At 36.5% G+C, this 23,465-nt stretch overlaps 1 protein-coding gene across 3 annotated transcripts in view; it reads left to right on the top strand.

The window, feature by feature from the left end:
- ELF1 (E74 like ETS transcription factor 1) overlaps positions 1–23,465 on the top strand; it is a 103,902-nt gene that overhangs the window by 11,693 nt on the left and 68,744 nt on the right. For 2 of the 3 annotated variants that reach the window (XM_024765480.1, XM_024765475.1), the window contains exon 1: positions 17,476–17,605. The exons of the other annotated variant lie outside the window; for it this stretch is intronic. The gene's annotated coding sequence lies outside the window, so the exon portion shown is untranslated. Of the gene's footprint in view, positions 1–17,475; positions 17,606–23,465 lie in introns of those variants that run through there. 3 annotated transcript variants of the gene reach the window in all.

The following is a 23,465-nucleotide window of genomic DNA, read 5'->3' as shown; positions in this document are numbered from 1 at the left end:
GTCCTTCTTTAGCCACTTTTCATACTTCTTCCCTCCTCCCTGCTCTCTAAGGGCCACGGTGCTTCCTCCTATTGCCTTGCCTTTGTTCACTCCTGCAACTTCCTCTGCTGATAGTCCTCTGCCCCAGCCTTTTACATGACTGCCACCTTATCATTCAGGTCTCAAAGCAGCTGTCATGTTTTCTGAGAGGCCTTCCCTTATCTAAAGTAAGTTTTCTTGGTCACCCTTTGTCACTTTGTTGATTTCCTTCATATGTGGGCAGGGACTATGTTCGAATTGTTTACTTGAGTCCACAGGTAAACTGACTATATCCTGAGTCTACAGAAGAGTGCCAGGCACCTAGAAGCTACTTAAATACCAAATATCACAGATGAATAATACAAATCATAAAAATTTTACTAACCGGCACAAGTACTGTTAGCTTTCAGTTGGTCATTACTTCAGATACTGAAATGTGGACCATATATGTATAAATGTCAATTGTGCAGTGATACATACTGTTTTCTGACTTGCATATTTCATGTAAATATATTGTGGAGATTTTTTTTGGTACACTGTTTTATATAATCATTCTTAACAGCTGAATAATACGGTATGCTCCATATAATGAGATATGGTTTCTGTAACACCTAATTTATTTAACAGTTTTCAGTTTTTTACTGTTTTGAACGATGGTACTGAATTTCTCTCTGTATCTTTGTTTATGTTATTTGTTTTGTTAGAATAAATTACTGAGACTGAAAAGGTACATAAAGACCTTTTCGGGACTTCCCTGGTAGTCCAGTAGTTAAGAATCCACCTTCCAGTGCATGGGATGAAGGTTTGAGCCTTGGTCATGGAACTAAGATCCCTCATGCCGCAGGGCAACTAAGCCCTCACGCCATAGCTAGTGAGCCTGAGTGCTGCAACTACAAAGCCCGTGCTCTCTGGAACCTGTGTGCCACAACTAGAGAGAAGCCCGAGTGCTGCATTGAAGAGCCCATGTGCCGTAACAAAAGATCCCGCGTGCCGCAACTAAGACTGGACACAGCCAATAAATAAATAAATAAATCTTTAAAAAATATAAATTAAATGGATTAAAAAAAAGACCTTTTGGTTGTGAAATTGCCTCTGGAATGCTATTCTTATACTCTCAAAAATAGAGTATGAGACCATTTATTTCCCCATACCCTCTCTAATCATTTTACTTTTTGCTAATAGGTGAAAAATGGTATTGTTTCTCTGCTCTGAGGTTGTGAGAATGAACATCTCTTGTATTTGGCCACATTTTGTGAAGTGCCTCTTCATGCCCAATGCCCATTTTTCTAATAAGAGTGTTTTTATTTTCCCCCCAGGAAAAATCATTTAATATTCATTTGCCAAGCACAGGGTATATTCAATTTGTGGGTTAACACTTAAAAAATACAGACAAGAGGCAGAAAATACTGATTTTAAAAGAAGAAAAGGGGGAGGACATTTAAAAATCCATTTAAAATTAAAACTTTTCACAGAATCTCTAAAGTGGATCTAATAAATCCTGTGTCTCAGTATAAGAAACAGGCTTAATAAGAGTGTTTGATTCAATTAATAATAGTGTTTTCTTTCCTCCACATTTTATTACGAAAGTTTTTAAACATGCAGCAAAGCTGAAGTTTTATAATGAACACTCATACACCCACTATCTAGATTTTATCATTAACATTTTATAATATTTGCTTTACCATACTTTTATCCTTCTATCTAAAGTAAATTGCAGGGACGTCCCTGGTGGTCCGGTGGGTAAGACTCTGTGCTCTCAGTGCAGGGGGCCTGGGTTCGATACCTGGTCGGGGAACTAGATCCTGTATGCATGCTGCAACTGAGAGTCTGCAGGCTGCAACTAAGGCCGGGCGCAGCCAAAATTAATTAATTAATTAAAAAAAAAAAGTAAATTGCAGGCATTAGCACATTTCCATCTAAATACTTTAGCATGCTTATCACTGACTATAGTTTCAATATCTGTTTACTTTTTTTCCTTTTGAGGTACAATTTTTGTAAAATTAAATCCATGAATCTTTTTAGTTTAAACATTTTATTTCAGTTTAAAACAATTGGATGTTCATTGGTCAACCTTTGAAGAGGACAAGGCTGTTTTCTTTGAGAATGAGCTCACTGTTGCATTTCCATATTGTATTGCCTTTCTTATATATTGCCTTTCTTATGTATTGCCTTTCTTATTGGCTAAGATTTCTAGTTGGTTTTTTAAATGGAGCAAGAACTTTAGTTTTTGTAAATCATTTGTTGAGTTTCAACAAATGTTTTTGCCTGGGTAAGCCAAACCTAAGACTAGGTTTTGTTTCTTTTTTCTTTTTTTTTTAAAAAATTTGTCATATGTTCCCCCTAGTTTATCCTTTGCCTTACCTTTGGTTATGGTGCTTTTAGATTTTTATGTCGTCAAATGTCATTCTTTTCCATATCTTTTTTTTTTTTGCTGTTTGTGTCATACATGGAAAGACATTTCTTACCAAATAGTATATAAATGTTTATATTTTCTGCTGGTCCTTTTTTTTTTTACATTTAAATCTAATTGGAATAATGTGATATAGATTTTGTTTTTTTTTAATGGTTAGCAGTTGTGGGTAAGACTCTGTGCTCTCAGTGCAGGGGGCCTGGGTTCGATACCTGGTCGGGGAACTAGATCCTGTATGCATGCTGCAACTGAGAGTCTGCAGGCTGCAACTAAGGCCGGGCGCAGCCAAAATTAATTAATTAATTAAAAAAAAAAAGTAAATTGCAGGCATTAGCACATTTCCATCTAAATACTTTAGCATGCTTATCACTGACTATAGTTTCAATATCTGTTTACTTTTTTTCCTTTTGAGGTACAATTTTTGTAAAATTAAATCCATGAATCTTTTTAGTTTAAACATTTTATTTCAATTTAAAACAATTGGATGTTCATTGGTCAACCTTTGAAGAGGACAAGGCTGTTTTCTTTGAGAATGAGCTCACTGTTGCATTTCCATATTGTATTGCCTTTCTTATATATTGCCTTTCTTATGTATTGCCTTTCTTATTGGCTAAGATTTCTAGTTGGTTTTTTAAATGGAGCAAGAACTTTAGTTTTTGTAAATCATTTGTTGAGTTTCAACAAATGTTTTTGCCTGGGTAAGCCAAACCTAAGACTAGGTTTTGTTTCTTTTTTCTTTTTTTTTTTAAAAATTTGTCATATGTTCCCCCTAGTTTATCCTTTGCCTTACCTTTGGTTATGGTGCTTTTAGATTTTTATGTAGTCAAATGTCATTCTTTTCCATATCTTTTTTTTTTTTGCTGTTTGTGTCATACATGGAAAGACATTTCTTACCAAATAGTATATAAATGCTTATATTTTCTGCTGGTCCTTTTTTTTTTTTTACATTTAAATCTAATTGGAATAATGTGATATAGATTTTGTTTTTTTTTAATGGTTAGCAGTGGTTTGAAATTGTTAGCTAATACTGTCTAATGAGCCCTCTTCCATTCTGTGGGTTTTTTTTTTCCCCAGACAAAATAGGATTTAATGTTTTTGTTGATGCGGTTTTTATTATAACCTAAGTTTGTATAGTATCAGATTTCTTTCTTTGGTAGTATCAGATCTCTTTTTAAAAAAAATTATTAAAGTATAGTTGATTTACAGTGTTGTGTTAACTTCTGCTCTACAGTGAAGTGATACACATACATTCTTTTTTTATAGTATTTTCCATTATGGTTTATCCCAGGATATTGAATATGGTTCCCTATGCTATCCAGTAGGACCTTGTTACTTATCCATTCTATAATAATAGTTTGCATTTTTTTTTTAAAGAATTCCTCACTTTTCTTATTTTCTTTCAGATGAACTTTAGCAGAGTCTTGAAGGATGGGGTGAAAGGATGGTGGGGAAACAACAGCAAGAGCCAAGGCAGAGCGATCAGTAAATCCGGGGGACTTGTTTCTCTAATTTGTAATTGTCTGAATTCTTAATCTGTGTAACAGATGACACATGCTTATTTTAGTATCCTTAAATTTGGGAGATGTCTCTAGGGTGGTTCAAACTAAATTCTAAAGTTCAAAATGTTTATGAGGTTTTAAAAGTTTGGGATGTTATAGAAAGGGCATAGGATTCTAGGGTGAGAATGGTTTTAAATCCCTGCTTTAAATGAGCAGGTCATAATTTTTGAGCAACTATATGCATCACCTATGCTGTTATTTTTCATGATTCTGTGGGTGGACTGGCTGCTTCTTCAGAGCTGACTCAGCTAGGGCTGGATGCATAATGTAGCGTGGTTTCACTTACATGGCTGGGACCTCTCTGTGTGGCTCTCATACTCTGTGGTGGCAGAAGGGATCCTAGCAGCAAGAGAGGGTAAGCCTCTGTGTGCCTCAGCTTTTCAAGCCTCTGCTTGTGTTTTATTTATTATTAATCCATTGGCCAAAGGAAATCACTTGCCCAGCTCTTCATTTAAGGGATGGAGAAGTAGACTCCGCCTCTTAATGGGAGAAGAGGCAAAGTCAGTCATGTTTCACATAGGGAATTTTAAACAAATTAGTAGCTATTACTGCAGCAATTTAGCACAGGAGGTAAAGGCCATAGCTACCGGGATATCTATCATAAAAGGCAGTGAGAACAGGCTGTGCAAGACCTGGGGGGAGGAATGCTTGATGTGTTCATGGGATAGCAGGGAGATATCAGTGTGACTAGAAGAGGGGGAGCAAGCGGGAAGTAGGAAGAGATACAATCACAGAGGCTGGGGCAGGGTACGATCTTGCAGTCCTGAACAGTTACGAAGACTTTTTTGTGTGTGTGAAAAGAGGCAGTATGGGAGGGTTTTGAAGCTGGAGAGTGATATGATCTGACATATCTTTTTAAATGGATTACTTCTGATTGCTGCTTTGAGAGTAGACTGTAGAGAGAGAAGCAGCAATCAGGAGTAATCCATTTAAAAAGATAGGTCAGGCTGCTTGGACTGCCTCAGTGATTGATGCAGGTAAGAGGTATCAGTAACACTGAAGTTGAGTGTTAGGGTTTTATATATATTTTGAACATTGAACCAACAGGATTTCCTGACAGATTGGATGTAGGTATATGACAGTCAAGAAAGCCAAGGTTTCTGGTCTGAGCAGCTAGAAGTATTGAATAGCCACCAAGATGACTGGAGAAAACTGTGGGTGGGAGGGTACTTTTTGAAGGGAACATCAGGAATTCAGGTTTGGATATGTTACGTTTGCCAATCAGACATTGGAATGGAGTTGTCAAGTTTGATAGAGGAGTCTGTGGTACAGGAGCGAGACCTGGAGATAGAAATTTGAGAACGTTAAAGTACTTAGAGCATGATATATGTCCAAGAAGTATTTCATAAAATAAATAAATCTAAAATACTTTAAAAATTTCAAGTTTCATCTGTACAAGTGGTATGGTTTCAAGTATGGGAGAAGAGCAGCAGAGCAGTTTGGCTGTAGCTAAAATGTGTCCTTTGTGATGAGAGTAAATTATGAGTTCAAAAAGTCATTAATTGGGCTTCACTGGTGGCGCAGTGGTTGAGAGTCCACCTGCTGATGTAGGGGACACGGGTCCCTGTCCGGGAAGATCCCACATGCCATGGGGCGGCTGGCCCGTGAGCCATGGCCGCTGAGCCTGCGCGTCCGGAGCCTGTGCTCCGCAACGGGAGAGGCCACAACAGTGAGAGGCCCGCGTACCGCAAAAAAAAAAAAAAAAAGTCATTAATTGTCTGAATGGTGTTGTGAAACATGAATAAATAAAGCCTGTAGTCTAAATATTTTATTTGAATATTCCTCTTTACTGAAACGTTTACCAACTTGTTTCTAATTTGAGAAGTTTATTGACAGGATGCTGTATAAGTAAAAGCCTGAAAAGGACAGAACACAAAAGTTCAAAGAAAGGGCCACTGATTAGGATAATCAGTCCTAATCTATTGGGGAGTCTCCTCCTTTGTTCTGTCTCTAATTTTATTTGTAGACTTAACATAATGCGATGTTCAGGTGTAAGCACTGGGACTAATCCAGAAGCTGTTCTCCTTTAACAAATGCAGAGCTTCGGTGCTGTGGGCTTGACCGTTAAACAGGGCTGCCAGACCCAGCCTAACCAACCTATTCATCGGAATTGGACTGTTCAGGAAAGTGAGAAAGGGGCCTCGCTTTTTGTGTAATTTAGACTTGCAGAAATGACCTGGGAATGGCATGGACTGTGTGGAAGAGAAAAAAGCAGATTTATGATTGAGACAGTATTTAGTTGAACCTCCAAATGTTTTAATTCAGCAAATATTTATTAAACACTGTTGTGGGTCAGGAATGCTATCTGGCTGAAATAAATGACCAATGAGACATGTAAATAAATGATGAAAAAACTAAAAAGAGTGTCTTCACCAGATATTCCAGCAGAGTAAGCAAGAGGAATTATAAAGGAAATCAGTTCACCTTTAGGTCCCCGAAAGCTAGAGTGCTTTGCATATTTTAGCAGTGTATAAATGTATGTATGAATGGATAAACAATGTGATTCATTTGTCTATTAGATCACTTACAAAATACTGTGGGAGCACAAAGGAGGAAGTGACCAGTTCTTCCTTCTAATGGTGAAAGAGAGATTCCCCAGGTGGGGAAGGCCAGCAAATGTGGAGTGAGAAAGTGTGACATGCTCTCAATTAATAAATTCAGCAAAGCTGGATTATAGGGTGAATGTTGGGAGGTGGCATGGTCACAGGTGAGGCTATAATATGGTAGACCAAAGTCAAGATGCAAAAATGTATTGGAATTTACTCTGTGGGTGCTGGTAGGCCATTGAAGTTTTTTGGGTTTTTTTAGTAAGAATATTAGGAGGTAGAATTTATGAGAAATTCCTTTAGGAGGACTTCATTCTTTTTTTTTTTGGCCATGCCACATGGCTTATGGGATCTTAGTTACCCTGACAAAGGATTGAACCTGGGGCCCCAGCAGTAAGAGCGCTGAGTCTTAACCACTGGACCACCAGGGAATTCCCGGAAAGACTTCACTCTTGAATTGGAAAATCAAATGTTGATAGAATTTTTAAAGTTATAAACATATACACTGAAAGTGAGCACAGCTAGTAAGTCATATAATTTATGGTAGAATCTGTTTTATCCCTTTCAGATAATATATATGATCTTAGTGTAGGTAAGACCTACACTAGGTAATCAAACTACACCAGGGTGATCAAAATATGCAGGATGGCATTGGTTTGTTCTTGAAAGAGAAAGAAATGTATTTTTGCTTTATGAAATTATTGCAAACCTTTTTCTTAAAGATTCTGGCATTTAACTTACTTTGAAATGATTTTAGGCTCATGGAAGAATTGCATTAATAGTAAAGAGAGTTCCTGTATATTTTTCATCCATCTTCCACTCATGTTAACATCTTATATAGTCACAGTACAATGATGAAAACTAAGAAATTAACATGGGTATAATACCATTAGTTAAACTGTAGTAGGATTTTTTTTTTTTTCGCGGTACACGGGCCTCTCACTGTTGTGGCCTCTCCTGCTGCAGAGCACAGGCTCCAGACGTGCAGGCTCAGCGGCCATGGCTCACGGGCCCAGCCGCTCTGCGGCATGTGGGATCTTCCCGGACCGGGGCACGAACCCGTGTCCCCCGCATCAACAGGCAGACTCTCAACCACTGCGCCACTGGGGAAGCCCTGTGGTAGGATTTTTATAGTTTTTCCACTAATGCCCTTTTTCTGTTCCAAGATCCACCAAGGATACACAAATTGTACTTAGTTGTCATATATCCTTTCAAATCTGTGGTGGTTCCTTGTCCTTTTTGACCTTGACACTTGGAAGAGTACTGGTCAGGTATTGTGTAGAATGTGCCTCAATTTGATTTTGTCTGATATTTTCTAATGATTATGGACTGGAGTAATGAGTTTTTGGGCTACTGGAGTTAAAAACAATTTTTGTTTTATTTTTTAACTTAATCATAAAGTAAAATTGATTCCTTTATTTGCTGTACAATTCTATGAACTTTAATACAAGTTTAAATTTGTGTAGCCACCAGCAAAATCAGGATATAGAACAGTTCCATCACCTTCATGCTCTGTCCCTATAGTCAGTCCCACCGTCCCCCCAATCCATCCCCTACAACCACTGATCTGTTCATCATTACGGTTTTGTCTCTTTGAGAATGTCATGTAAATGGAATCGTATAGTATGTAACCTTTTGACACTGGCTTCTTCTTTCACTCAACGTAATGCTTTTAAGAGTTATCCAAGTTGTATTTATCAATAGTTAATTTCATTTTATTGCTGAGTATGGATGTAGTATTAGTATGTTTGTTTATTCCCCCTTTTTGGATAGGTATTTGAGAACACATTATGTGTCCTGGCACTATAATAAGCAATTTAAGTCAATTTTTTGTGAATTTTCAGGGCTAGTTGCTAACGTTAGTTTCTTCATTTCTCTATTTTGACCAGCAATGTAATTAAGAGAAATTGAAGTTCTTGTTTCTTTAACATATCCTAAAATTCCCCTACTTTTCTGTTTATATTTGGTTCTTTTTATTAAAGAGCAAAAGTAATAGCAAGGTGAATTTTTTTCATGTTGCTTGGTTTTAATCTTCGGGGCTGAGCCTTCTGTGATTCAGGCCTACAGCAAAAACTCAAGCCAAGTAAGTCATCGGTCCACAAGGAATGATGAATTTATATTGAGTGCATTTATTTATAAGAAAGCCATAATACTTAACTTTTTTATTAGTCTCCTTGTAAGTAGGGCCTTTAATTTGTTTTATAGATAAATAAAAAATATCAAATAAAAATAGACATAGTCTAAATCAGGGTAGTGTAAAATAAGAGGCTTGACCTCTATCATATTGTCTTAAATTTTACTAATGGCAAAAGGTAGTTGTCTTTTGTTTTTAAGAGCATGGAGTTTTGGTGTATTTTAAGATGAACTTTTTGGGACTTGTGTTAAAAGTCTATTTGCTTAAATATCCTACTGCCATAAGATTAAAAAAATGTTTCTAGAATATTAGTATAGGTTTTCTTTTTTTTTAAAACCTTTTATTAGTAAAGTATAATAAGTGTAATTGAATTTTTGGAGGACTTTATAAAGTTTCCAGGTTGTTCTGAATATCTGGTAATTTTACATGCTACTTTCAATAAATTATATAAAAATTTGAGGAGGAGACTTCTCTTTTAAATGTAGCCTTAATGTGATTTTTGTTTTCAGTTCCTCAAACACTATTCAGAGGCCTCAGAGAGGCTATGGAGTAATAAAATGTCAGAACTAAAATGGATTTTCAGAATTACCAGATCTCTAGACTCTCTCAATATTTTACAAAAAAAGGAAACTGAAATCCCATAGTGGTGTGAAGTAACTTGTTCACAGTCACAGTTGATTGTAGAAGCTGCGTGATACAGTTCCTCCCCTCAAGTGGGTAACTGGTTTATGAATGTAGACACAGAGTTGTACAAAATTAACTGCAATACAAAATGGAATGTTCTGGGCAATAAGAAAGGTACTGCTTTTCTTAAACAACAGTCTCTCCATCACCCCAAAAATCTTTTCTTGACCCCTTCACAACAAAATTACTTTCTGTCTTTAGTTTCTCACCCCTCATTCTCCCCTAAACTCTATCTGATCAGATGTTTTGCTTGTTTCTTTTTCACCTTTACCACACCATGAAAATTCTTCTTTCAAAATCAGCAGTGATGTCCATGCTGCTAAATCAACTGTCGTTTTCCTCTCAGACCTCATCTCATTTGATCTGTTGTCAGCATTTGGCACAGTTGCTCATTCCTTCCTCCTGGAAGTACTTCTACTTAAATTTCAGGTTAATGCCACATTTGCCTTATTTTCCTGCTGCATTTCTGGGTACTCCTTTTCAGCCTTCTTTGCTAGTTCTACCTCATCTCCCCTACCTCTAAATAGTAGAGTGTCCCCAAGCTTCTGTCATTGTTACCTTTTATATCTGTAGCTTTAATATCAAATAGATGTTAATGACTCCCAAATTATATATACCTAGCCCAGACCTCTACCCTGGGCTTCAGGACTGTGTGTTCAGCTCCAGGACAGTAATACCATTTTGACATCTTTACTTGAATAGCTAATGAGCATCTCAAACTTAGTGTGTTCAGTAACTCCTGATCTCCCCCTACCCCAAACCATCGCCATCTGTGTTCACCTTAATGTGTTCAGTAACTCCCGATATCCCCTTACCCCAAATCTATCACAGTTTTGGCATCTGCCGTCTTCCAGTGGCCAGAAACTGAGTTTTGAAGCCTTATTTCCCCCACAACCCACTTGCTGTCCATTCAGAAATCTCGTTGGATATTCCTTAAAAACATACCCATAATTTACTCATATCTTCTTCTTCTGCCTCCTTTGTCTAAGCCATTATCATCTTTTCTGAGTTATTGCATAAGCTTCTCCTTTCTTCCATCCCTGGCTCACTGCAGGTTTTTTTGCAACACAGCAGTCAAATCTTATGACTCAGCTACTCCAAACTCCCCTGCTAAAGTCTCCAAACAGTGAGGCTCTCCCTTAGTTTCTAGTGCTCTTCCTCCTTCTGTTACTCTCTTCCTTATTTTCTCTACATGAACCACACTGGCCTCCTTGCTTTCCTTGAACATATCAGGCAAGCTCCCTGTTAGAGTCTTTGCATGGGCTTTTTTCTGCCTGAAATGTTCTTCCTTAGATGTGTCTTCATGGCTAGAAGTCTTTACTCAAAAGTCACCTGGCAAAAGGAAGTCTTCCCTAGCTAGTTTGTGTAAATTGTCATATTCTTCTCATTGCTGTTTTATTTTTTCTTATTCGCCCTTATCACTAACATACTACACATTTTATTGTGTCTTTTATTTATAATCAACATACTATATATTTAGTTCATAACATTTCTCTCTTCCTGGCTAGAATGTAAGCATCATGTGAGTAGGGGTCGTTTATCAACAATGTGTCGTCTTCTTCACTGCTGTATAACAAGGGCCTAGAGAAGTGCCTGGCACATAGTAGGTGCTCAGTGAATATTTGCTAAATGAATGAGTGCCTAAGAGTACCTCAGATCTGTTACTAACTTGACATTGGTCAAGTCACCTCTCTGTAGACCTCCTTTTCCTATTTTTAAATGAGACTAGATTGTATCAGTGTTTTAGGTTTTCTTAAAACACTGAAGACTTAAATGAATGTAGTATCAAGTTTCCTTGAAGATTTTTATAAGAATTCAGTTACTTAACAGAAAAGTTTAAAAACCACTGGGCTGAATAGAGGATCTCTAAGTTTCCTTTCAGCCTTGTGGTCAGTTCTTGTAATAATAGTTATAAGTGGGGCAACAGAGGGAAGCCTTCATGTAGAGAAGGCATTTGAACTGAGATTATGAAGGATGGATGAGTAGGCAGAGATAAGGGAAAGGGTAGGAAATAAGGTAAGTGCTTTCCAAGCCCAGAGAAGGCAAACAAATAGGAATGGAGCAATCCAGGTTTCAGTAAGGCTGGAGAGAGAGAGAGAGAGAGAGAGAGTATGTGTTTGTGTGTGTGTGTGTGTGTGTGTGTGTGTATGGGGGTGGGGAGGAAGGGAGGGAGGGAGAGAGAGAAAAACAGACCTGAGATAGACAGTGGGGAAGAGGTGGAGAGTGGGGAAGATAGGACTGGAAACAAATAAAGTGAGGTCGGATTGTGAAAACTTTGAACACCATGATAAGTAGTCCAGCTTTTTGCCTCTAGGGAATCAAAGTTTGTTTTTCAGCCATGAGTGATCATCACATCACTCACAGAGTTGTTCTTTAGGAAGATTTCTCTGAGAGTGGTGAAACGTGAATTGAAAGTACGCAGTTGGTGGTAGAGAAAGGGACAGTTAAGATGTTGTTGAGATATTACTTTTCTATGATATGTTGCTTTTACCTGAAGAATAGCAAAGGAGGAGCTGAAGTTTCACTCTCATCTCAATATAAAAAACAGAAGATTTCCTCTCTATAGCATTTGGAGGTTGCTAAATCGTAAGGTGACAAGAGTCTTTCTGAGCGGCTGCTGTGTGAAGAGCACTAACTACATTAGGTTCTAGGGCTCTGTAGCAGCAGAGCAGTGGTTCTCATAAGCCTGGGCTCTATCCACACCACTGAATCTGTTTCTAGGAGTAGGCATGTATCTTTAGAAGTTTCTTTCGGTAATTCGGAGGTGCATCCCTGGTTGCAATCCACTGAAGTAAAAAATATATTGTCTTCAATATTGAATTTTAAATTGCAAGAGATAATTTCATGGTGATATAAAACTTGAGATTGCACTTAGCATATTACCTGGGAGCATTATAAAGAATATAATTGTACAGTCAAGTCTTGGTTATTTTTGACAAGAAAGGAAAGTCTTAACACCCAAAATAACACATACAGTAGAATCTTGTAACATAGTTACATGAATTCAGCTATATCAAATCATGGGTCAAATCAAACAACCTAAGTGTTTCCATTGATGTATGAAGGGATAAAGTAGATGTGTATATATGTATACACACACATACATACAATGGGATACTACTCAGCCATAAAAAAGAATGGAATCTCGCCGTTCATGACAACATGGATGGACCTTGAGTGTATTACGCTGAGTGAAATTAGTCAGACAGACAAATACCATATGATTTCACTTATATGTGGAATCTAAAAAACAAAACAAATGAACAAACAACACCAAACCAAACTCATAGATACAGAGAACAAATGGGTGGTTGCCAGAGGGGAAGGGGGTTAGAGGGTAAATTAAATGAGTGAAGGAGGTCTAGTTATAAAATAATTAAGTCATGATGATGTGAGGTACAGCATGATAACTATAATCACTAACACTGTATTGCCTTTTTGAAAGTTGCTCAGAGAGTCTTAAAAGTTCTCATCACAAGGAAAAAATCCTATGGTGACAGATGGTAACTAGACTTACTGTGATCATTATGCAGTGTGTACAATATTGAATCATTACATTGTACACCTGAAACTAATATAAAGTTTTATGTCAATTATAACCTCAGTTTGAAAAAAAATCATGGGTGAAATCATGTCTGTTAAAAATATTTTCAGTGTACAGGTAAAATCCTGATACGCTAAAATTTCCCTTCAATGAACTGTTTGAGAAAAGTTATTCATTCATGTCTGAGTTTCTGCTATGTGTTGGACCCTGTCTTAGTGGTAGGAATACAGTAATGAACAAAGCCAGGCAAAGCTGTGGCCCCTTCTGCCTTTGGTTTGCCTCTGAAAACACACAGACACTTGACCAGGAGGACGTTCTTATGGATGAGTCTTATAATCTGAAGGGGGAAGGGGGAGGGGGTCTTGGTTTAACAAATCTAGTGATAGATAATAGAGAATTACATTTAAGCTCACATTTGGAAATGCTGCACGTTGCTCAGAACATGGGATTACGCTTTGGAGGTTTTAATATCAACAAAATTAATGCTGTCCCACTGAAAGATTTATAACACTGAATCTTGGTCTTTAAATTTTTATTTTTATATTTAAATAGTAGGGAAGAGTGGTTTTGGTCATTTATCATTTTAATGGTTTGATCTTTTCTTCTTCCATCTCTGGATGGAAACATGTTAGTTGCAGATCCAGAAAGATTCAAACCATGCCTTTTTCTTAGCCCAGGGTTCCTAGATATGAAACTTAGACTGTTCTGTATTTTCACGTACTAGAAGTTCTCAAATTTGAGTTCAAGAAGAGGTAAAAATAAAAGGGAAGAAGAGAGTGCTTGCTTACACAGTAAATTCTTTTCATAAGTTCTATTTTTAAACAAAGAAATGAACAGTGTCTTAACTTCACTTGGCATTTAATAAATTCATTCAGTTGACATCTTTCTCAGCTAATAGTTCAAATATAAATGTTGGCAATTCCCCCAGGTGTGACAGCTCTATATTAAGATATATACTGACTTTGATATATATCTAATTTTAGAAATAAACATACCCACAGTATATACAGGTGCATTATATTTCCATCACAAGTCTAAGATGCCACATTTTATTTACAAATTTAGAGACCTAAAGTTTGTCATCCTGAAGTATTTGATACTGGTTGCTTCTACTATGAAGCATAATAATAACAGCTAATGTTTATGAAGTGTTTATTAAGTGCCTAGTACTGTATTGTACATGAACTGGATTTCTTCTTCAAGTCACATTTGTTGAGGTATAGTTCGTATACAGTACAATTTGCCCTATTTAGTTATACAGTTTTGCGACTTTTGACATGTACAGGTATTATAACCAATACCACAGTCACCATATGGGATATTTCCATCACCCCAGACAGTTCCCTTGTTCTCCTTTGTAGTCAACCCATTCCCCTCATTCCCATCCCCTGGCAACCACTGATATAATTTCTGTCTTTTTTGTTTTGCCTTTTCTAGAATGTCATATAAATGGAATCATACAGTACGTATTTTGAGTTTGGCTCATTTCATTTAGCCTTATGCTTTTAGATTCATCCATATGGTATCATCTGTCAGAAGTGTAGAAGTTAATACCTTTTTATTGCTGATGGCATTCCATCGTATGGATATACCACAGCGTGTTCATCTGTTCACCAGTTGGTGGACATTTGCGTTTCCAGTATTTGGTGATAATGAATGAAACTGCTATAAATATTATGTATTTTTTTTTAAATAGACACGTATTTTCATTTCTCTTAGGTAAATATCTAGGAGTAGGGCAGCTGGATTGTAGGATAAGTGTATGTTTAACTTTATAAAGAATTGCTAAACTGCTTTCTGAATAGGCATTCCCACCAACAGTGTGTGAGAGTTGTAGTTGTTCCATATCCTCACCAGCCCTTGGTATTGTTAGTGTTGTTGTTTTTAATCTACTGTAATGGTGTGTAGTGGTATTCTGACTTTAATTTGCTTTTCTCTAGTGAGTAATGATGCTGAGATCTTTTCTCTGCTTATTTACCATCTGTATCTCTTCTTCGGTGAAGTATCTGTTCAAATAGTTTGACCATTTAAAACATTGGCTTGTTTTCTTATTTTTGAGTTGTGAAAGTTCTTTATATATTCCAAATAGTAGTATATGAACGGACTTTAATTCTCACAATAATTCTTTGAGTTGGAGGTCGGTACTGTTAGAAGTAATTTCCTAGGATTACACAGCTAATAGGTAGCAGAGCTAGGATTTGAACTCAACCTGTGCTGAACTGTTTGCTAGGTTTTGTTTGTTTGTTTGTTTGTTTGTTTGTTTGGTGGAGATTGATTTTTGGGAGCTGTGAATAGAACGAGGATCCAATTCCTGTAGGTGGTAGGATAACGCTTATAGAGACATTTTCCTAGGATTACACAGCTAATAGGTAGCAGAGCTAGGATTTGAACTCAACCTGTGCTGAACTGTTTGCCAGGTTTTGTTTGTTTGTTTGTTTGTTTGTTTGTTTGGTGGAGATTGATTTTTGGGAGCTGTGAATAGAACGAGGATCCAATTCCTGTAGGTGGTAGGATAACGCTTTGCCCCTGAGCAAAGGGGCAATATATTACAGTAGCAGCTCTGGATTGCCTCTTTGGGAACAACTCAGATGTTTGTTTCTGTTGAAGAGGGGTGATTATTTTTACTTTACATCTTTTACTTCACTTCTACATACCGGTGGCCAAAAGTACTTTTAAATTACAGTCCAAATATCTGCCATTATCAAGTAATAAGGTACTTGATACAAAAGGATTTTCTCAATAGCAGAAGCAAACCCTTTTATATATCTATACTTCATAAAAAATTTCACACATTTGATGTTAGTCATTTGTTCTTTAAAAACCTTTATCATAATAATGCTGACTTCTAGGCACTTACTATTTGGTGATATCCTCAGGGAGTATGTAGAACTTACCTTTCAGAGTGGCTTTGGACCCCAGTACTTTTAAAGTTATAGTCACAGTGTTAGATGTTTTTAAAAAATCTTTCATTATCCACTCTGTCACTTGTTGGTTCGACATCATCCTTTCACTAGTCCCTCTTTCACCACTTATAACTTCTAATTCTGATTAGGTAAAAGATAATCAGATTGTTAGGCTTATTTGTGGATATTATCTAAGATAAATTTTAGCTCTGGGAAAGGACTTGGGGGATTTTCCAGTGAAAATTTCCCGTGACTGCTCAGAGGATCTTTTTCCTTGGTGTTTGGGTTCCAAGTAGTCATTCTGGATAAATGAACTCTAAAGCAAGTTAAATATAACATTTGTCAGTAGAAAATGTGATGTATTTTTCTTTTTAGCATATTTTTTATTAATAATTTGTTAAATCGTGGAGATTATTTTAGTAAAAATATTAGTCAAGCAGTGTTCAGTGGCATGGATAAACAGGTACTTAATGGGCAGAAAGTTAGTTTACAATCATTATGTTTTGTAGCAGTTTGTAAAGTTCCTGTCAGTGACAGCTTGTCCTCTCAGCTGTGCCTCTAGTAAGGCAGAATAATTACTTCCAAGTAATTAACTAAAGGAAGAAAACCTTGCTAAATCTTATTTACTTTTTGTAAAAGATAGGATGAAGCCTAGCTAGTGAGTTGCGCTTCTTCATTTCAAGTACTTTTGGAAGTACTTAATGCTTTTAAGCCATTCTGATCAATTTAAGCTCTTAGAGTAAATTAATAAATACTCGCCCAGAGGACAGGGTAAGTAGCTGTAGTAATTACCGTTTCCACTGCTTGGGCACATTGTCAGATGTACGATGACTTGGAGAGCAAACTGCACTGGCCATATGTTTTGTTGACACCCTGGGGCTCACCAGAGCTGTAACAGGGTGCTTTGCACACGGTTGGCTTCTATGTGTGGACAGTTTTGTTTGGAAGGTAAAGAAAACTGTGGCTATCACTTGGCAGTAGTAGAGTTATGAACAGTGATTGCATTGATAATTTGTTTCAAATAGAGTTTTGTGAAGCTTGCAATTCTATTTAAAATCATTTTGCTATATTGAACTTCAGTTCCTTTCTAATCCCAAGTTTGCTTTTTTATTCTGAAAACCAGATTAGTAATTCACACTTACTTTTCCATTGAACTTTGAATTTTCTAGTGGATTTTATCTATTTAGCGAATGTATAAATCTGCATGTGGTATTACAGTGTGCTAGCTCGTCCAGATTACATAGCAATATACCCCTTTTATATGAGTTAATGAGTTGCCAGGTTAGACTCAGCAGGCCATTGTTACATTAAAAGCCAGAAAGTTTGCTGTCTCTCTTCCATTCCCTTCCCTACTTTTTTTTCTTTCATAGTTTTATTTAGTTGCTATATTAAAATAACTTCTAAAAATTGAGATTTTTATTTTTTAAAACAACATAGAGGTTTTTCATTTTGCTTCCTTACAGATTCTATCTCATTGTTAATTTTAAATTATGGTAATTAATCTGAGCTGAGTAATGGTTTAATCAAGGTAGACCTTGCTCCTTGGCTGTGCCTCTCTCCTTTTTCTACCCCTCTCCCCGTTTTCACCTGTGGATTCGCATGTCTGACCTAGCAGAGTAATTGGGTCCACGGCAACATGGGCGTGCCTCCCTTAGAAACACTCAGTCTCACATATGACTCATAAGCTGAAGCACAGACACCACTTCCCCAATCTACAGGAGCCATTTTAACAGCACAAAACTTGCCGGATTGCTTTTTACTTTCAAGCCCAAAGGACAGTATCTAAAGAGAACGAGAATATTTGAAGGTAACTTGTTAAGATTTTGCGTGTTTGCTTCTGGCTGTTTCCTGAGCCTGATAAACGGAGGGTGGTTCTTACCTGTCGAAGGACAGGGCTGAATGTGTTCTTTAACTCTCTGGAAAAAATGTGTGTAGTCAGTCACATGCCTGATTGAACTTCACTGCTAGAGGGAAACAAAGCATTCAAGTTGTGGAAAGTTTTAGATCTTCTTGGTAAAGCATTTTTTATATTTTGTGTGATATTTTCCCCCCCATATGACTTGAGAATAAAGGAGATTTTTCTTACTTTCTTTTTCATACTACAAAGCAAACTAGGTCAAATTCCAATTTTTAAAAATGTAATTATATTTGTGAGGGTACCCTGTAATTTACAATTAAGTAAACTATATTATTCACCTGTGATTTGGGTGTTAAGAAAGAAGTTCAAGAGCGAAGACTTTGTTTTGGCGTTTTAGTTAAGGGGAACTTTGGGACACCTCCAGTCATAGGTGTTGCTCATTGACTGTAATGCCCTTTGTAATATCCTTTTTTCTTTCTTTAAAGTTAATGAAATTGTACTAAACACTTAATTTTGAAAACTATATAAGTTTGAGTAAAATGAATGGTCATTTAGATAACAAGTTAAAGTGATTATTAAAGAGGAAGAAAGGCTAGAATGATTCATTTACTATTAGAAAAAATAATAAACTTTTATAATTCACACTGGAAACTTATTCTGAGTAACAGCCTTAGAAGCATAGCTAGTTTCTGAGGAAACGTAGTATTTTGATTTGTGTAAAAAGAAAAAGTAAAGAGTATTAACCTTCTGTCTATACAACTATTCTTAAAATTTGCTTGTTTGGAGTAAAAAAAAAAAAAACCTAGAAAAGGTTGCTTAGTTTTTTCCTGAAATATTTCTCATTATTGAAATTAGGTTCTGGTGTGCCTTGAAGTTCTAGGTGCTCTGAGAAGCTGGATGCAGCAGTCTATTGCTTACGAAAATTATTTGTGAAACTAAAATTTGAATGAAAGTAAAATTTGAATATGCAGTGATTCCAAATACAGTTTTTAGAAATAAAATTTGCCAAGTCATTTATTATTGAATGTAATGATATTTAGCTAGTTCTTTGGGAATTCACTGCTAATAAATTTCTAACTGCTTGAAGGCCTGTCAGATGAAAGTGAAGATTTCTAGGCAGTCAATTATTATTTCTTACTCTTTGAAAGGATTGTTCTTATCAGATCTCAATTTGTGGTCTTATAAGACAGGCACAAGCAGACATTTTACCAGTTCAGCTCTGAGCCATTTGCTGTCATCTTTGTTTGCATATTGCTGGTTTAGTCAGCTTTTGAGTAAGCAGAGGTTGTATTTACTTCTAGTGTGCTCTGTGTGATGAATCTAATGAAACTTTTTTGCCTTTCTTTCTCTCTTTTTTTCCTCCCTTCCTTCCTCCCTGCCTCCCTTCCTTCTCTTTCTTTCTTTTTTTTTTTTTGAGTTTTTAAAGGCCAGCGACCCACAGAGAAAAATCAAGGGGCACACAAAGAAGCAAATAATTAAGATTTTATTTATTAAAGAGAAGTAGAAGAATTTAGTTTCTTAAAATGAAGACATTGGTGCAATTCAAATAAAAATAAATACCAGTCATATATTTCAGTTTCTTATTATGTGGAGAAGACTGAGGTGGGGCTTCAGGGAAAAGGGAGGAAAAAAAAGCATAGAAGCAAAGGAAGGCCAGTATGACTTATTAGGCAGTCCCCTTCCCATCCCACCCCTTTCCTTTTATAAGATTGAATATGAGTTTAAAGTGAGTCATCAGAATTAAACTTAGAATTACCAATTTGAAGAACTTAGCGTTAAAAAAGACTGAAGATCATCCAACTGCCTCACTTTTATAGTTGAAGAAACAGTGGCTCAAAGAGGTCTTGTGACTTGCTCAGGGTTATGTAGTGCTTGATGGCAGGCCTTCCAGCCTGGAGCTGCTCCTGCTAACCCACACCAACAAGTGATGCTTTGTTTGAAATGGTCTGTATTTCCTCAAGAGTAAATAAAGGCTTAATTAAGTTGCTTGGTGATCATTTTGGTGATAAGGTATGACCAAATGAATTAACTAATGATTTTGAAAATGTGTTCAAACTAAGTTTCCTTTTTCATCAGAGAGAGGATGAGCCATTTGTTTAATTTCTACAACAGCTTTTTTCCACTACTATTAGAATTTTTTCATAGTTGAAGCATTGTGACATTGCATGTTTAAGATGGGCCTCAGGGAGATGGAAATACAAGGACTTCGGAATTTACGTTGAACTTCCAGATAGAAAGACAGGTTTATTTCCACCTTAATTTTACCTCATATTGTTTTGGGAGGGCATATACTGTTTAGTATGATACCTTGTTCTATTAAAGTGTGTGTGTTAAACTTTGCATATGTTTACAAAAATCTAGAGGTCTCTAAATTCTAACGTAAGTACAATCTTGACTTTAACCTTCCCGTAATTAATAATCTCATTCCATTTGTTGTACCCTATAAGTACAATCTTGACTTTAACCTTCCCGTAATTAATAATCTCATTCCATTTGTTGTACCCTACTCTTCTTCTTTGAAAGTTTACTTTACATACCAGGCACTTGAGTCCTAGAATCTGGGGAATACAAAATCTTTGTCTATTCACTTTTTGATGTGTTTTATTATGGTGGTTGAAATTTACTTCAGATCTGCCTTTCTTTAGATTTTTTAAATGCTTTGCATATGACTGCTGAATCTTTTAAATTTCCAAGTCCCCTAACCTAATTCAGTGTCAGATCCTCCACAGTGTGGCCATCATTGTTCTAAGCAATGAACAGGGCACAGAAGGCTAGAAAACCTGGGCTCTCGTCTCACAAACTTAGATTCTTACTGGGAAAACGTAGGTGAAATAAGTAAAGGATGGAACCAAACCACTGAGTTGTTAAATTTCGGTTCAGACTGTTTGCCTAGAGGTGAAAGGTGACTGAGACTTAAAATAGGCAGAAAAGTCTATGAGTCTTTAGGAATTAAGAGTATTGAAGAATGAATAGCGTTTGTGTAGGTTAAGGAGAGTGTCTTCAATAAGAATAAGAATATAAGCTCTTAGAGAGCAGAGATGTTTTATTCTATTTCTTCACCTTTTTCAACCTTTGACAGAGTATCAAGCACAAGTGTATAGGCCGGTGTTATTTGCTGCATTAAACCCTTGGCTGCTCAGTTGGGCAGGTCCTGTTAAAGTTAGTGGTAGCAAATCTTTAAAGGGCATGTGGCCTTCAACTTAATCTCTGATGCCTGCACATTGTAACCAAAGAAGTAATTAACACCTGCCGGGCAGTATACTACCTTTAAAGTAGTAATTTTTGACCTTTGGTGTAACAGAGAATCACCTGGCTTCAACTTAGAGATTTTGGTTCCTTAGGCCCTGGGGTTTGACTTATCCATCTGCAATTTTAATAAGTACTCTAGATGACTGTGTTGCACAGGCTGCCACACTTTCTTGGAGAGTTCACAGCCTTAAGAATGTGAAGAGTGATTAATCAGTTACTTAACATTTTAATATCTGAATTTTTAAGGAACAGTGGTATTTTGAAGCCCACAGCCTGTAGTAAGTAAGAAAAGGCACTAGAACTTACTTAGCCTCGTCTCCCTACCCTAGTTATCCCTTTGTCTATTCCAGTTTTTTGCTGTGGTATATTTTTCAACTTTGTGGCTCTCCCTGTTTCCTTTTCTCTAATTCTACTTTTTCTCCTCCAGCTCCCCATTCACTACCGGCTTGACCACAATATATAATTAAACTAATTATTTTTGTTTTTCAGGTATGATTAGCCTCTTCTTTATCTCTCAGCGAACCATCACACTCTCTCCAATGTTAGTTTTTTTTTTTTTAGTTCCCTTTGGTGCTTTATGGTATCTCTCCATTCTGTTTTCCTTGGGTTAGAGCCAAAACAGCCCCTTCCTGATTTAGGGTAGCATTATAGTCTTTGAAAACCCTTCTCTCCTGGGAAATACACTATTAGTGTTTGTAATTGTTTGAGTCTGGCAGGGAGTAACTTTTTTTTTACCATTTGAGTTTCTTTGGACATTTAACTGCATAGTTGATTGCATATTTGTAGGCTTTGCATTACATTACGTCTCATCTAATGGGACATAGGTGTTCACAGACTCTCATAGAAATGGGAAGAGTCCCATCAGTTGAATGGTCTGAATATAATTTTGCTACCATCAGTTGGCCAGAATATTTTGCTCCTTTGCTTAGGAGCTGCCTCATATAAATGGTAGGAATTAAATTAGTAATATCATTGAGTCAACCTAAATGATTAGGGCAGTTTTCAACTGTCTGAGCAATCTTTCTCCCATTAGTAGAAGAGGAACTCCTAAAGAGCAAATTATTTGTCACCTCTATCTTTGTGTCTTGTCAGACGATCTGTATACTAGAGTAGAAGTGGCTATTGAGCTATACTACAAATGTGTAGGCACCCCACCCTTTTTGAAAAAAATAGCTCCTGGGCTGTTTGCTTTGTTGGTAGAGGTAAACTTCTCTTTTCACTTTCATTCTCTTACCCCTGTAGGAATTCAGAGCTCTTCTTTCATTTGTCTTTTAATGCTGAGTAGCAGGATATCAGCTCTTTTTTTTCTCCATATTTTGTAGCTTGAGATTGGTTGCCAGCATCAAAACAAACCAAAAAAAAGCACAACAGTAAACAATATGAATGCCTTCTGGAGTTTTTATGAAGATTGATTTAATAATTTTTATATTAAAAAGCTATCAAAATGATGCACATTGTTAAAAATCTAATAAAAAGCCTTTAGTGAAAAGCAGCCTCTCTACCCCTTCCCACTCTCAGTCCTGCTGCCTAAAGGCAACCACTTATACAAGTTTTTGGTTTTTTGATTTTTCAAACTTGTATTTTCTTGGATCTATCTTTTTCCAGTCTTCTACCCCATGGAATAGAAGTTCTTCAAGGTAGCAGGAACCAGTGTGACTTTACATGATATAAAGTCATGTAAAGTTCATTTTCTATGTGATAGATGCTCAGTAATACAGTGGTCATTGTATTTGTGCAGAGTTGTATGGTACAGTTTTACAAATCTAAATTAAAGAAAATTGGTTATTTTCTGTGTTTTATAAAGCAGTCCTGTAAACAGTGGAACTAGAAAATTTTACAATTAAAACTATAAAAATGAGGTGTTGATTTAATAACTTGTTAGTTTATATGCATCTTATTTTTTATACCAAAATACTAAATGGAAGCTGAGTATTGTAATGGAGCAATTCATTATCCTTTTTTCTTTAAAACTGAAATGTGCATATAAGGGAATGTATAAAACATATACAGTTTAAATGTAATTACATAGTGTTTACCCATGTCACAACAGAAATAGAGCCTGTTTATTAAGATAGAAATCCCCCAGCGGGACTTTACTGGTGGTCCAGTGGCTAAGACTCCCTGCTCCCAACACAGCTGGCCCAGGTTCGATCCCTGGTCAGGGAACTAGATCTCTCAGGCCTCAACTAAAGATCCCGCATGCGGCAATGAAGATCCCGAGTGCCACGACTAAGACCCGGCACAGCCAAATAAATAAATAAATATTTAAAAAGAAAAAAAGAAATCCCCCACTCTGCCCATGTTTGTTTCTCCTTAAAAATAACTATTATCCTGATTTTTGTGATAAGCTTTTCTTTATAGTTTTACCCCTTTGAACTTTATTTAAATGGATCACATCATATATATTCTGTAGTGACTTGCTTCTTTCATTTAACTCTATGAGCTTTATCTTACTTAATTTTAATTGCAGTGTAGTCTTACATTGTCTGTATCGGAATGTATTTATTCTTTCTTGTTGATGGCAGTAGATTATTTCCAGTTTGGGAACACTCTTGCACGT

The sequence above is a fragment of the Neophocaena asiaeorientalis genome, unplaced genomic scaffold (genome assembly GCF_003031525.2).
Source record: "Neophocaena asiaeorientalis asiaeorientalis breed wild unplaced genomic scaffold, Neophocaena_asiaeorientalis_V1.1 scaffold271, whole genome shotgun sequence".
Lineage (NCBI taxonomy): Eukaryota > Metazoa > Chordata > Mammalia > Artiodactyla > Phocoenidae > Neophocaena > Neophocaena asiaeorientalis.
Note: the sequence above shows the minus strand (reverse complement) of the source record. Positions and strands in the feature narration are given on the sequence as shown.